The following is a 10,281-nucleotide window of genomic DNA, read 5'->3' as shown; positions in this document are numbered from 1 at the left end:
CCAGTTCGCACAGAGGGGCCCAATGGACTACCAGGCAGCCCTGCCAGAGGGGCTAACCGGTTGTCCTAAGAAGGTAGAATAAATAGAAGTGTCTTATCAAGCCTGGTCCTCCTGACCATGAGGATAGAAAGGCTCATTTGGCACATTCCAGGAGCCACCAGGTTACTGGCAGCATCTTTGTTGACTCAGTCCTTCCTTTGGCAAAACTCCAAGTGACACTGATAGGGAGTGAGAAGGACCATAACCTAAGCGGTCTGCTGAGCTCTTTCACAATGAGGCTCTTCTCTTATCTCTTGGGTGTCAGTCACCTGTGACTCATCAGTGAACTTGTTGCCTCTGGGTTCTCGGGAATTCTGCATGGGGCCCATTTGCCCAGGGTTGGCGTGAATGTGTACCGCCTTTGTGGAATGGGGAACTCTGCCTCAGCTTGAGCCAGGATTCTGCCATTTCTGGGGTCCAGACATACCTGGGTGTGCCAGAGAAATGGGTGTGATGTAATGAGAGAGTAATAAACCAGTAGTTTAAGCCACAAACAGCCTTCTGGAGGAGCAGAAGCTGAGGTTAGTTTGGTCTCCATTCTAGACTCATATTGAGGTTAGAGGGAGAGCACACAAACTAAAGGAACTTGTTACACTAACACTTTGATAAGATTCTGGGGCCTAAGCAGTTCTGCCTGACTCCCTGGCCCTACCCCGTAATATGAAATACAAAGAGCTCTTCTCCACTCTTGCCAAAGACACAGCTCTGGCTCTCCAAGGATTCAGAGTGCCCAGAAGCATTGAGCTTGCTTGTCAGGGAATTGAGGAACGGTAGATCCCATGGAGGGAATACACTACAGGCAGCCTCAGAAAGAGGGGGCCTTTGACAGGAGGTTGAGGTCTGTCAGCAGGTAGTGGCTAATAAGCCAGCAAAAGGTGAACTGCTTTACCCAAAATCTTAGGAAAAAAAATATTTTTCAACAAATCATAATTTCTATTTGTTACTTCTATGGCCCACAATGTCTTTAAGAACAAGCCAAATAGTTTTCATTCTGGAGAACCCTTGGAAGGCTAGTGTGCCCTGAGAAAGCTGGGGTGTGAGCACGTGCAGTAGTGTGATGATGTCAGAGGATGTCATGCTCTTGCTGACTGGTTGGGTGTGAGCACCTGCAGTAGTGTGATGATGTCGGAGGATGTTGCACTCTTGCTGACTGGTTGGGTGTGAGCACCTGTAGTAGTGTGATGTCAGAGGATCAGAGGATGTTATGCTCTTGCTGAATGGTTGGAGTGTGAGCACCTGCAGTAGTGTGATGTCAGAGGATGTCACGCTCTTGCTGACTGGTTGGGTGTGAGCACCTGCAGTAGTGTGATGTCAGAGGATGTCACGCTCTTGCTGACTGGTTGGGTGTGAGCACCTGCAGTAGTGTGATGTCAGAGGATGTCACACTCTTGCTGACTGGTTGGGTGTGAACACCTGCAGTAGTGTGATGTCAGAGGATGTCACACTCTTGCTGACTGGTTGGGTGTGAGCACCTGCAGTAGTGTGATGTCAGAGGATGTCACACTCTTGCTGACTGGTTGGGTGTGAGCACCTGCAGTAGTGTGATGTCAGAGGATGTCACACTCTTGCTGACTGGTTGGGTGTGAGCACCTGCAGTAGTGTGATGTCAGAGGATGTCACACTCTTGCTGACTGGTTGGGTGTGAGCACCTGCAGTAGTGTGATGTCAGAGGATGTTACACTCTTGCTGACTGGTTGGATGTGAGCACCTACAGTAGTGTGATGATGTCAGAGGATCAGAGGATGTTATGCTCTTGCTGAATGGTTGGGGTGTGAGCACCTGCAGTAGTGTGATGATATCAGAGGATGTTACACTCTTGCTGACTGGTTGGTGTGAGCACCTGCAGTAGTGTGATGTCAGAGGATGTTATGCTCTTGCTGACTGGTTGGGTGTGAGCACCTACAGTAGTGTGATGATGTCAGAGGATCAGAGGATGTTATGCTCTTGCTGAATGGTTGGGGTGTGAGCACCTGCAGTAGTGTGATGATATCAGAGGATGTCATGCTCATGCTGACTGGTTGGGTGTGAGCACCTGCAGTAGTGTGATGTCAGAGGATGTTATGCTCTTGCTGACTGGTTGGGTGTGAGCACCTACAGTAGTGTGATGATGTCAGAGGATCAGAGGATGTTATGCTCTTGCTGAATGGTTGGGGTGTGAGCACCTGCAGTAGTGTGATATCAGAGGATGTCACGCTCTTGCTGACTGGTTGGGTGTGAGCACCTGCAGTAGTGTGGTGTCAGAGGATGTTACACTCTTGCTGAGTGGTTGGGGTGTGAGATGTGAGCACCTGCAGTAGTGTGATATCAGAGGATGTTACACTCTTGCTGACTGGTTGGGTGTGAGCACCTGCAGTAGTGTGATGATGTCAGAGGGTGTTATGCTCTTGCTGACTGGTTGGGTGTGAGCACCTGCAGTAGTGTGATGATGTCAGAGGATGTCACGCTCTTGCTGACTGGTTGGGTGTGAGCACCTGCAGTAGTGTGATATCAGAGGATGTCATGCTCTTGCTGACTGGCTGGGTGTGAGCACCTGCAGTAGTGTGATGTCAGAGGATGTTACACTCTTGCTGACTGGTTGGGGTGTGAGCACCTGCAGTAGTGGTATCACAGGATGTTACGCTCTTGCAGAGTGGTTGGGGTGTGAGATGTGAGCACCTGCAGTAGTGTGATGATATCAGAGGATGTTACACTCTTGCTGACTGGTTGGGTGTGAGCACCTGCAGTAGTGTGATATCAAAGAGTGTTACACCTGCTGACTATTTAATCTGAATTTGTATATCGAGAACCATGGCAAACATATTGAACAAGTTTTAGGAATAAGTTTTTTTTTTTTTTTTCCTCTTCAAAGGAAAGGATTTTTTCCTATGAAGCTAGATGTAGGGTAAGTCCTGTCCATTTGGGCTGTGTGAAGCTCTACGTGCAGGATTTTCAAAGGCAGAGTCTATGTTTGATCGTTTCTGTGCTCATCACAGGGTCTTGAACATAGAGGATGATTTCTAAGTGTGAACTATTATGCTTTAGGATGTTATTAACTATCATTACTGGTGTCTGATGCTGCTGAGGGGAAGAATGAGAGGAGCCACAGGATTTGGGGACTACAGTGGCCCCAAAGAGCTGTCTCAATGGCATGGCCAGGGCTGAGGCTTGGCCAGGAAACTGAACTCCTTGAGGGCAGGGATGGTGTCTTGTCTACCACCGATCCCAGTGTCTAGCATCAGGTCTGGAATATAGTTGGATTCAATACATAATTATGATATTATAATAAATGAAAGGAAGAGTGAACAGAGTATCTCAAGATATTTGGCTAAAAAAGGGAGAGGGGCTGTTTTCAGGAGATTCAGCGTCGAGGTTAAGTTTTTATAGGATAAATCTGATCAGCATGTGAAGAGTAAGATCAAGACAAGCAGAGTGGGCAGCCAAGAAAGGAAAACAAAGCATGCTTCTTCCCTGGGGATGGGAGTGAGGAGGATGAGAAAGGCTGCAACTGAGCTGAGCCTGCCGTCAAGTTTAAGTCTCTCAATGCTGAGCTCAGTTTATTAATTATCAAACCACAAAAGCTTTCTTTTCCTAAAAACTTACTTGCAGTTCAGACTTTAATATGTAGAAGAAGATTATAAAGACTCAAAGATGAACTCTGGAGATATAGTTTTAAAGTCATTAATAAATCTCCATCAACTTCATTGAATATAAGAGTTAATCTGGGAAGAAACCAGTATAAAAGGGGGTAAAGAGTGAAGAAGTAAAATCAAGAATACTATATTTGGCTTTGTCACTAAAGACTTTCAGAGAAATTATTTATACCCCAGCTACTTCCAAGGAGGGCTTCAGCTGACTTATAAAGAAAACATATATGCACAAGGAAGATAAAATCACAAACCATGTTCGAGAAGGGAGATTATTATACAGGAACCAGAAAAGAAAGACTATAATTGAACAAAAAAATTGGCTTAGAGATTTATAGTCAGACTTTTTTTTTTGGAGACTGAGTTTCGCTCTTGTTGCCCAGGCTGGAGTGCAATGGCACACTCTCTGTTCACTGCAACCTCTGCCTCCTGGGTTCCTGCCTCAGCCCCCCGAATAGCTGGGATTATAGGTGCACACCACCTCACTCGGCTAATTTTGTAATTTTTGTATTTTTCACCATGTTGGCTAGGCTGGTCTTGAACTCCTGACCTCAGGTGATCCACCAGCCTCGGCTTCCCAAAGTGCTAGGATTACAGGCGTCAGCCACCACACCCAGCCTATAGTCAGACCTTTTTATCCCCTTCTCCACCTCCCTACCCCCACGTCTCTACCAATTTGCAAATGAAGCCACTGCCAACACTTAAAAGACTGTTTTCAGATCCTTAAAAAGCTACCGCAGTGATGACACGGCCACGCCACAGTGGCCCGCAGGCTCTGCAGTAGAGCTGTGTGCTCCAATCTGCCCTAGTACTTCACAGGAGAAAGGAACACAATAAAAAATGCCACCCAATAGGAGGCATCTAAAGCAGTAAAGGCAGCACAGGAAGCACATTCTCAGTGTTAAGTGGACACCCAAGGACTGCAGGAATTCAGGCACCAAGGGCTGTAACTGGCCAGGTTTCTGCAGGTGAGGGGACTTAGGGTGGCTTTGAAGAAACTAGAGCTTTGATAAGGGGACTTGGGTGGGGAGGACACAACAGATGGGAGGTGGGTTGGCAAAGGAGGCATCTGCGGTGACAAACAGCTATGACAAGCTCTGCAGAGGGTGTATAAATAAGAGGTATGGCCAGGGAGGTTAGGACTTATTGATTACATACTATATTCCAGGAACTATACTTTTACAGGTGAATCAATTCATTTGGATTTAGGATACATGAAGGTCACTGAAGAGAGGGAAATAAAAGTTGCACTTTAGGAAAAGTCATCTGGTGGGTAGCTGGATCAGCAAGGGAGCAGATTAGCGGCTGGGAGATGATTTAAGAAGCCACTGTAATAATCCAGGTCTGGGTGGGGTGAGTGAGAACCTGGATTCGAGTGATGACGGTGGAAATGAGAGCAAGAAAAATTATCACATTCAGGAAGAATAGCATTTGGTGTCTGATGGGAGGTGACCGAGAGAATATAAAGTATAACCATTATTAGCTACGAGTAGAAAATTAAAAGTTTAGTAAAGCTTTTTCCTAGGAAGGGTATGGCAGATAAACTAAATCTGAACCAAGCACTGAACTTTCAGAGAAAGGGATCTATCTTCAAAAGATGTCTTTTCTAGTCTTAAATACCACTAGGGAAGTAGATATTTTTGATCAGATGACATGCGATTTAGAAAACCTTTTTGTGGAGACTCAATAGTGTGGAACATATGGGACTTTCATACACTTCGTCTTGTCTTTAGCTATCCCATCTGTGTGAGGTAAATGTACCCAATTTTAGACATCCTGAAGACAGATTACATCACTCTTCCTCATCTTTTCTACCATCAGAGAATTCACTGTATCATTAATTCATTAGCAACTTTCACATGCTAATTTTTTTTTTTTTTTGTACTGACTTGTATATAAAGAAATTCATTTGGCTGGGCGCGGTGGCTCACGCCCGCAATCCCAGCACTTTGGGAGGCCGAGGCGGGCGGATCACAAGGTCAGGAGTTTGAGACCAGCCTGGCCAATATGGTGAAACCCCGTCTCTACTAAAAATACAAAAATTAGTCGGGCGTGGTGGCGGATGCCTGTAATCCCAGCTACTCGGGAGGCTGAGGCAGGAGAATTGCTTGAACCCGGGAGGCGGAGCTTGCAGTGAGCAGAGATCGTGGCACTGCACTCCAGCCTGGGAAACAGAGTAACTTCGTTTAAAAAAAAAAAATCACTCTATTGGAGTTATAAACTGTCCAAATGAAATTGGTCATTAACAGCTGACTGGCAGAAGTAGGATAAATACATGCGCAACACAAGTAGTTTCTACTTTCGGTAAACACCGGTATTTCCTAAGGATTAATCTGGAGCCAAATGAAAGGAGGGAACTACGGTGTTTTTTTCACACACAAGTGAGCAACCATACTGTGGTTAAAATGAAGGGATTGTCAAGGCCATGTGTGCTACCTGCACGCAGGAAAAGGCTGAGTGTCACACCCATTGGTGGAACCAGGTCTCATCAAGGACTCCTTAAGTGCACTGCACTAGAATTAGATTACTATAAATTGCGTAAGTAATATTTAAAATGCGTAGAGGTTACCACCTAAAGAAAACAGTAATTTGGAACAACAACAATCCTTTGTCTGGAATCCAACAAACCCAATTTTCTTAAACGATCAGGGTTTTGTCTCCATGGACTGTTTCCTAAATTATAAGGCCATGAGCCAATCCCATCTTCAGCAATGGCCTGTCTGCAGTTTGTTCTCTTCTCACTCACTGCTGTCCTAGACAGACTACACTTATTTCACCTAGGACATCAGTAATGAGTCAGGCACCAGTCACCGGCACACCGAGCTATTGGATCATTAGTGTTTTTTCCCGAGGGCATGAAATTCTGATGTGCTCATTCCTGCAGTCATTCCTGCTTTAGACACAAATTTCCTCTGTGAACAGGCTCTCGGGATCCATCATTCTGCCTTTAAAATTTGTTTTGGGATGACAGGCTCCTATGCAACCTGCTAAGCATGTGGCTCCTCACAGTGCTGATGAACTGGGGGTGGGGGTGGGGCTGGGCCCTTCATGGCGTTCAGCATCAGAAACCCTTTTCTGCTTGCTGCCTCTTGTTCCTGTAGGTCTAGGGTGTCAAAGAAATACACAACGATCATGGGAAAAGATGAAAATGACCCCAAAGTCCTTCCAGCAGTGAATGAAGTCTGTGGTGCGTCCATACAACGGAATACTGCTCGGCAACGAAAACCATGCATTCCTCTCCAGTGCATTTTGCTAAGCCACACCCCAAATGCTACACTATACTCCATAAGACATTCTGGGAAAGGCAAAACTGTAGGCACTGGAAACAGATCGGTGGTTGTCACAGATGGGGGCTGAGAGGTCTGGACTACACAGGGAAAAGCATCCGAGAATTTCTTTGGGACGGTGAACTGTTCCATATTCTTGATTGTGGTGGTGGTTACATGACTCTATGCATGCATCAAAACCTAGAATGATACACCCAAAAAAGTGAACTTTACTGTAGACAAATTAAAAAATAAAGACAGAAGACAGCAGCTTCCCCTGCCTGCGGTGGGAGACCAGGCGGAAGCTGAGGTCACCTGGAGAGCCGGTCATGCTCTATGTACCAAGCTTCGTGATTGTTACACAGGTGATGTTTCTCTGTAAAGAAGTACTTTTTTATTTTATTTTTATTTTTTGAGATGGACTACAGGCGCCCAAAATCATGCCTGGTTACTTTTTTTTTGTATTTTTTTTAGTAGAGACAGGGTTCCACTGTGTTAGCCAGGATGGTCTCGATCTCCTGACCTCGTGATCCGCCCACCTCGGCCTCCCAAAGTGCTGGGATTACAGGCCTGAGCCACCGCGCCCAGCCAGTTGGGTTTTGTATACATCACTTTAGCCCTTACAACAATCCTGCAAGGTAGTCATTCAAATCCCATTTAAGACATGGCAAAATTAAGGGTCAGGTTAATCTCCACAAGAGAAGCTGGAAGAATTCTAAGCCTCTGATTCCAAAGGAGAAGGGAATTAGCTTTTAGATTGTTCTATGTGCTAGTTCCCTTTATCTGTAATCTTACTGATCCTCAATAGATCTCCATTTTACAGATAAGTAAACAGTAAGAGGGATTATGTGACTTGCCCAAAGTTACGTAAGTGGCAGAGTGGCATTCAAATCAAGCTGATTCCACAGCCCACATTCTTCACATCAGAGGGCACTGCTGCCAAAGTCAGCGAGAGGTATACTGTGCAATTCTGGAGGGAGACAAATGGAATCTTAAGTATTAGACTTAACTACCAAATGCTCTACAGTAGGGTCGGGAAAATGACACCTATGTTTTTCCTTGATATCTTTAAAACGCAACTTCTTCATTGTAATATCATAAATGTACCAATATTTAACAGCAGAGATTCAAACCTTCAGGGATTAATAAACCACAAAATCCAGCTCTTAGAATGGGAGGAAAAGGAATTTGTATGGTAGGAAAACTATTTTCTAGGAGTCAGGAGTTAAAAGTTCTAATTCTGGCTCTGTCCCTGATTTGCAGTGTAACTTTGTTAAGACATAGGGATCTTTAGGCTTCTATTTTATCACATGTAAAGTAAGAGTATTCAAGGCAGAGAATCTTAGAAGGTAACTGCTCTAATACGTTAGAAAACAATTTTTACTGATTACTAAAATTCCTTAATTGCCATCTTTGGAGTTTAAATACTATAGTGTTTAGCAAGTATTTGTTAACCAGAGTGTATTTTGCTGGAATGAGCTCTGCAGGCTTGCTTCCATTATTATTATTTGTTTTTGAGATGGAGTTTCTCTTGTTGCCCAGCTGGAATGCAATGGTGTGATCTTGGCTCACTGCAACCTCTGCCTCCCGGGTTCAAGCGATTCTCCGGCCTCAGCCTCCCGAGTAGCTGGGATTACAGGCATGCGTCACCACGCCTGGCTAATTTTTTATTTTTAGTAGAGACAGGGTTTCTCCATGTTGGTCAGGCTGGTCTCGAACTCCCGACCTCAGGTGACACGTCTGCCTTGGCCTCCCAAAGTGCTGAGATTACAGGCGTGAGCCACTGCACCTAGCCTGCTTGCTTCCATTATTTATTGAAGAGCCCAAGGTAGTCACAGTACAGGAAAGCAACCAGATAGCTACAGCCAAATCTAAGAGGCACTTTTCTTTTTGCCAACTTAAGGATATGAAGAGGCATATTAAAAAATATAGCCTTTTAAAACATTTGAAACTGTATTATTCTCTGGACATTACAATAACGGACTCTTTTCTTACAAACATTGTTTCAATGCTGGTTTTAAAGGATTATTTCTTGGCATGTCACCGTGGCAGGGCTAGGCTGGCTTGTTTCCCACAAACAGTCTTTTCAGCTTTGACGGGAGTGATTTGTTCTATGGGTCTGTCCTTACTAATTATATGACTTTGGGCAAGGATTTTCATCTAAGTGTCTTTCCTTATTTATAAAGGATTTTGCTAAACTAATAATTTAAGTTACAGTTCTTTACACAGTAGGGGGCAAAAAATGAGGCAGCCAAGTGTATTGGAAAGAATGTAGACTTGGGGCAGAGAGGCTTGGATCCAAATACTAAGCACTGCCACTTATTAGCTAAGTCATCTTGGGCAAGTGATTTAATGTAAACCTCATAGTGGGGCGAGTAACACCACCTTCTCTCTCTCTTTTTTTTTTTTTTTAAATTAAGAGGTACGGGCCAGGCGCAGTGGCTCATGCCTGTAATCCCAGCACTTTGGGAGGCCGAGGGGGTGGATCACAGTCAGGAGTTCAAGACCAGCCTGATCAAGATGCTGAAACCCCGGCCCGGCACGGTGGCTCAAGCCTGTAATCCCAGCACTTTGGGAGGCCGAGACGGGCGGATCACAAGGTCAGGAGATCGAGACCATCCTGGCTAACATGGTGGAACCCCGTCTCTACTAAAAAATACAAAAAACTAGCTGGGTGAGGTGGTGGGCGCCTGTAGTCCCAGCTACTCGGGAGGCTGAGGCAGGAGAATGGCGTAAACCTGGGAGGCGGAGCTTGCAGTGAGCCAAGATCCGGCCACTGCACTCTAGCCTGGGCGACAGAGCGAGACTCTGTCTCAAAAAACAAAAACAAAAACAAAAACAAAAAACCAAAAAACAATTAAGAGGTATGATACTAAAGTGGCTACTGCATAATACTCAGCAATTAGTAATCTCATTATTGATAATCCTGTACAATCTAGAAAGCTGCACAATCATATATTCTTACAAAAAAAATCACTTAACAAGGACATCCAGAAAACAATGTTATGTAGATTTTAATACATAAATGGCATCCTTTTATAACCCACTTGATATTTTACAACATGTGACTATTTGGTAAATACTTCAAAACAGCTTATGCTGGGGTCTTGTAAGGCAATTTCTGAAGCTCTTGAGATTTTACAACAGTTTTCTTCTAGTATGTTTGTATTTTGTTAACAACCTACAATATTTAGTGTAACAGCAATATTGTGTGTATTTCAATGTGTTAACATACTCTGTTGCCTAATGGCTCTTGAATTCAGTTATAAATTACAGATGCCTCAGATTGTTTCAAGAAAATGTTAGCTTGCAAAATATTTTTTTCTTTCAAAATTCAAGACACATTTAACATA

The sequence above is a fragment of the Trachypithecus francoisi genome, unplaced genomic scaffold (assembly GCF_009764315.1).
Source record: "Trachypithecus francoisi isolate TF-2019V2 unplaced genomic scaffold, Tfra_2.0 Lachesis_group0, whole genome shotgun sequence".
NCBI classification, from domain to species: Eukaryota; Metazoa; Chordata; class Mammalia; order Primates; family Cercopithecidae; genus Trachypithecus; species Trachypithecus francoisi.
This window is presented reverse-complemented; position numbering follows the sequence as displayed.